The sequence below is a fragment of the Toxotes jaculatrix genome, chromosome 21, assembly GCF_017976425.1.
Source record: "Toxotes jaculatrix isolate fToxJac2 chromosome 21, fToxJac2.pri, whole genome shotgun sequence".
Lineage (NCBI taxonomy): Eukaryota > Metazoa > Chordata > Actinopteri > Toxotidae > Toxotes > Toxotes jaculatrix.
Genome location: NC_054414.1, coordinates 14,298,213 through 14,304,350, shown reverse-complemented (window position 1 = coordinate 14,304,350; position 6,138 = coordinate 14,298,213).

The window sequence follows — 6,138 nt, the reverse complement described above, 5'->3', positions numbered from 1 at the left end:
AGCACAGTCCCCAGGGTTGTCTGGTCAGGTGACTGGTCTGACCTTTCCTTTGTAAAGAACATGGAAGTGTAGAGCAGCCTGGACATGAAGGGACAGATCGCTTTCGAATGACATATGCGAAGGAATGAGCCGCTGTCTCTGCCATTCAGCTGGAAATCCTGCACCACGGCACTGTATTCAAATGGGTCAGGACCTTAACTGTTTTCCCTCTCCAAAATGTTTGGAACACTTCCTTTCACCTACTTGAACACAGATGCAGTTTGACAGCCGGATGTCAACATTAGACAAACAGTTTGACCCCATAATGTGACCCCCCCAATCTTCTGTGATTTTGCTGCTTCAGCTTGACTAGCTCAAAGGTTCTGATCAGGCGGAGGTCAACAAACCTCTTTTTAACTGTAATATTTTCTGAGATGCAAAGCTGTTTCATCTGTAAAGGGCCCTAGAGATGAGATTGTGTTGTACTAAGAGTCTAACCCCACGGGAAAAGCTGTGTTTACTGTAAGTGGGGAAATGGTTAGAAAAGACTCTTGGCTCTGATTGTGCCACAATATAAACACAAAGTGAACACCAAAATGCGCTGAAACTGTCAGTACATTAACATTTAGAAGTTAACAATTCTGAACATCACTTTGCTTTAAATCTCTTATCTACCTATAATCATGGTGGATGTCTCAGCTTTAAAACCATCAGTTTTACAAAAGTATTTCTCCTGAATAGGACTTTAACGTCATAATCCATGATTGCAGCTTAAAGGGTCAGTTCACCCAAATTAAAAAAAAAAAATTGCTGTGAACATGTAAACACACAAAACAAGAAAGAAACTTACAAAACAATGCTGAAAAATACAAACAGTAACTGAACTGATATTCCCCAAAGACCTTTCTTTGCAGCCATATTTATATAAAACTGGTGTATCTGAGGGTTAAGAGTGCTCATGAGGGGAAAAAATGCATCAATGTGACATTGTGAAAAATCTTTTAAAGCATTCTACAACAGGATAAAGTGTAATTGTAGTGAAAATATAACTATGAGCTACATTTTGAAGGCTTTTATACAACTACTGAAATGTGATGATGAAAGGAGACAGGTCCTCCCTCTAATGCCCACCAACCTCTATTCTGTGATCGCTACTTTACAGAACAGCAACAAAGCTTTCAGAGTGTGAAAGCAGCGGGACTCATAAGAGATTAAATGTTTTTCCACTTCTTGCAGATGTTCAAAATCAAGCAGGGCACTCAGAAGTATCATCAAGACACTACTAAATGTTTAGTTATTAATACACTTCAGTATCCACAGAAATAAAGGAAGAATCTTTTGTGTATTCAGGGGGGGAAAAAATAATTAAATGGGCACATGGGCAACAGCAGGCAGGGGGCTGCAGAAATTAGCCAGTTTTTAAACAACTCTCAAAAGCATCACACTTGTAAAAACCTACAGGACAACAAAAGACATACAGGAGTGAATGAAATGAAGCTTCCTTGCCAATTACTGTTGCGAACATGGCTGCGCTGGGGCTTTTTGTGCTTCACACAAGCAGTCTTCTCTCCTCTTGTCCCCGGCTATTGAGAGGGATACATTAGCCATGCGGGATGGATGGAGTGGAGAGGAGCAGAGCGGAGCTTTTGCAGTCATACAGCTCACTTCACCCCTGGTGTTGCAGACCTCTCTTATGACTTCACTCACACTACTCGCTTGCACAGAATGTGATTTTTATTATGTTTTTTTTTTTTTTTTTACCTCCTAAGACTTTTTTTTAAATCTTGTTGGTATGAAATCAATGAAAAAATAGTGGTGAAATTCATGTGTGATTTAATTTCTTCTTGTGCTGACTTGAATTCTATTTTGTTGAGTATTTACTAGAGTTAAAATACACCTGCAGGTCTGCAGTCATAGAACTGGTCTCCAAAGGATGTGGTGAGCCTGTGTTTACACCAAGCGGTCCGGTTTGTCTTTTCTTCCCCCAAACAATCTCTTTTCTCTCTTTCCTAAGTTACATATAACCGTTGTATTTCAGTGACTATATTTTGTCATAACCTGGCTCTTAGGCCATGACAAAATTGGAAAGGACACCCAATAAATAATATAAATGTAAATGTATTATACTAAACCAAATAAACAATAAAGGAAATAGCTACAAATATGGGGTGGGGTGTTCAGGTCACAAAAGAAAAGAAAAAGTGTACCACTGCTGGCCGATATCAGCTGTGGAGAGGGGGAAAAAAAGAGCCGTGAAGTCGGTGTGAGCTGGGTTTTTATACCCTGGGTCCACCCATCCCAGGTGCCACAAATTTGGCTGGCGCTCACCACACCTTTCCATTACGAAGAGGACAAGTCCTCCACTCGGTTTGGAGTTTCCCCTGCTATCTATCACCCAACCCAGCTAACTAAACTCAGCCCCTAGTCTTCATGCAGCTAATTGTGGTGGGTATTTATGCACTTTAGACCGATGGAACAGAGGAGCGACTAGCAGGCTAGCCATTCCCCCGAAACCACGGACGTGCTCCCAAGCAAAGCTTTAACCACGTTCGCCACAACACTACGAAAACCAGCTCAACGAACCCAAAGGGGAACGTCGCTACAGCCTACAAGGGAAAACTCCGCACCTTTGTACAACAGTTACGCATCGGGCAACATCCGCGTGTCACCTCAGCCACCCAGTATCAGCACAAACAAAACGCTCTCCACAAGCACTCCGGACCAAACAATAAGACTCGGAGAAACGGTGTACCAATGTTGACTGATAACAGCTGTGGAGAGCCGTGAAGTCGCTGTGGGCTGGGTTTTTATACCCTGGGTCCAACTCAGCCCAGGTGCCACAAATTTGGCTGGCGTTCACATAATAAGGCAGGGGCCGTCACAATTACAACTTGTAGTCAGAACCTGCTTCACAGTGAAATACGGCCATTTAAATGCTGACCTGCTGAAGCCTCCTAAGCTGCAACACTATGCGATGTTTTATTGTATTCTTTTTTTAAATGCACACAAGCCTCTGGACCATCTCATTGAATGCTAAAGTCTCTATTTTTATGGCAATCCCAGCAGGCTGCTCTGGGTTGCCTTGAACGACTATTAGCAAGGTTAATGCTGCGGATAACATCCATCACTCCGTTTCATTAGCGCTGTCCTCTGACCTGTTCCACATAATGTTGTCAAATGTGTCAGGCGGCAGATTATTGGAAGGTATGATGATCAATAGATAAATAAGAGAGAGTTGTGTGCAACGCTGCTGGCATTGCTGCAGAATAAACCTCCATCCAGCATTCTGCTGCCTGTCACAAATCTGAAAAACAAATGGACCAGCCCGAGGCAAGAGCCATCAATAATAATATAATGTGTGGACGATGATGAATTAGAGCCAGACTTCTCAGTGCTTTGCCGTTCTAAGGGCAGAAACATCACTGGATGAATGAGAATTGATCTCTGTATTCACATTAGTTTGCTTAATCTGCATTTGAGTCGATGGGACAACACACAGTTTCACTTCAGTGAATTCAGAAAAGTTAATAATGTCCAATAATCAAAAACTGTTTATGAAAGCACCTCCTTTTTGTGTCATTGATTTGGCTCCATAATGCACTGTAGACACTGATCACTCAGGCAGAATGCACTTAGGAAGTGACAAATGTATTTTATATTCAATAACATAGATTTTTTTTCCCCCAGCAAATGTACTTTAATTTATTAAGTAATGTTTTATTTTGCTCAGATCTGTGCATCCTCGTGGTTTTATGTCTTTTGGTAAAGCAATTTGTAACTTGTTTGAGAAGCTCTATATAATTACAGTTATTATTAACTCAAGAGGCTTTGAGAGCAGTGTTTGGTTGTTCTGTCATATCTGTTGTCATTTTTCTCCCATAATTTCAAAAGATGCATTCAATTGCTCTCTGAAAGTCCCCACAGCCCTCATTACAGCCTACATATTTGCTATAGTTCTCAAACAATACTACAGCCAACCTACATAAACGTCCACAGATTCATACATAAACTATGTAATGTTACACAACACAGAGAAAGCCAATAGCAGTAAACAGCTCCAAGCTGCTTCGTTATAGCTGTGGTGTCACTTAAGACCCATGAGATCCCCACGGCCCACTACTGCTTCCACAATAGCTTTGGTGTAAATGTCCCTGTGTACTGAAAACTGCCATGAGATCACAGTGTCTTGACCTAAATGTCACAGGGCAAACCAAGCAAGTGAAGACAAACTAGAGGCTATATTTTCTTTTTTTAATGATGCAGAAATGTGACAACTAAAATGAGCAAAAGATACAAACTGATAATGGAGCAGAAATGGCCCATATTGATTTGTGATGCGAAAATGAGCACGACAGGAGACGTGACTCTGCCTGCCACTGATAGTTCAGACCCTTGTTCTAATATTCTTGTAATTATATAACTCGGAGCTATACTGTGTATCAGATCAGGGTATGCACAAGTCCATCCTCCACCTCCTGTGTTAGCATTTTTTTTCTAAGAGCAACAATGTGACACAGACACTTAACTGGCTGATAATAGTTGGCTTGAAATGATAATCTTCGGGGGATTTTGCCAATAACATCTAATAAAGCAGGTTGAAATGGATACAAGGAGTCAGTTAAATCTTGCCCGCAGTCACTCAGAGGCACACAGGGAACTTGAGCCTCAAAGATGTGGTGCATTAGTTCTGCTAAGCTAACCGTGAATGCTAATTGCAGGAAGGACAAACTGTAACCCTTGCCCTGTGGCCATGAACCCATTAAACAGCACAGAGGGTTTCATAGACACAGGCAGCATACAAAGAGGCTGGCCTGAAAAGGCCTGCAATCTGATTTCGGTTTAAAGGGGGATAACAAGTTACTGTTTTCCAAAGCCCCCCTTGGGATCTGCCCTCGCAGTTTTTTTTGACTGTATAAAGAAAACTGGCTGTCACTCCAAAGCTGACCGCAAATCATCAGGACAATGCAACAGGTTCTATGTATTCAAGTGGAATATGTTGTGTGATCCACCGAACTTGCCCTCAGTTCTCACAGAGCCTGACAGGTGCCTCTTTATAAGACATGTATCAGTTATGTTTAAGTGCTTGTGGTTTCACCCCTGGAGGAAATTGACAACCCAGTCATGGTATAATGTGACACCCTATACATGGAAAAGTGTCCCTCATCAGTAGGAACCCTCTAATATTGTCTCTCTGTTCTTGCAGGTAACATCTTAAAACGCCTGGATAGTCAAATGCAACCTGAACAAATCAATGAAGAAACCTAAAAAAAAAATAAAAAAATCACCTGTTTAGGACCAAGCTGCTTAATTTTCTGGACAAACAAGAGTTCAGTTTTGTGTGCTTTCACCTTTCATCTCAGCAGCTCTGGTGCCCCCTGGCCATACATTTTCAAACATGACCCCAGATGCACCGACTGCCCCCGTCTTCTTTATACATACATTCATCAGTTTGACAGGTGACATGAAAGCTCATTTGACTTCTACACTTTTTTTTCCGCCTCTAAAGCACCAATTTCCGCAATTTACCATTTAGGTGAATGTTTGCTGTCACATTCGTTCATACAAAGTCTCAAATAACAATGACAAATTTAATCATAGGTTTGCAGGCCTGATTCCAAAAGACCAATGCCACCTTCATTATCAAATGATTAATATGTGGCAAAAAGCCTAGGAGCCGAAAAGGGGACCTCAAGCCCAAAATCTGTGACCCTCTTGTCACACTCAGAGATTTTTGATTTACTACAGCCAAGCTCCCAGGTGAGAGTCTCCTTCACCAGTCAGCCCCATGCTGCCTGCCTGCCTGGCCTGTAAATAGATGGATGGCTGCGAGTGTGAAACCTAGCAGTAGGTTACATGGCCTTGAGCGTTACCGTCTAATTAGACTCTAATGTAACTACAATGCTCTCGAGGAGATGCTGTCTTGCCCACCAAAGCTCTTTAAAAGCCTCCCCGGGGCAGGGGCAGCTTGGAGTGAGGTGCCGTGGCAGGCCACAGCCACGTCCAAGTAAAAGGCTCAGGTTTCATTCCTCAGCTGGGATGTACTGGCAACAGGACGCCAACTCTCCACTGGACAGGACCAGGATCTTCATTCTTCATCTTCTCTTGCCAAATCTTAATTCCTATTTGCATGTTCCTGTGGTTGGACATTAGCTGTACTTA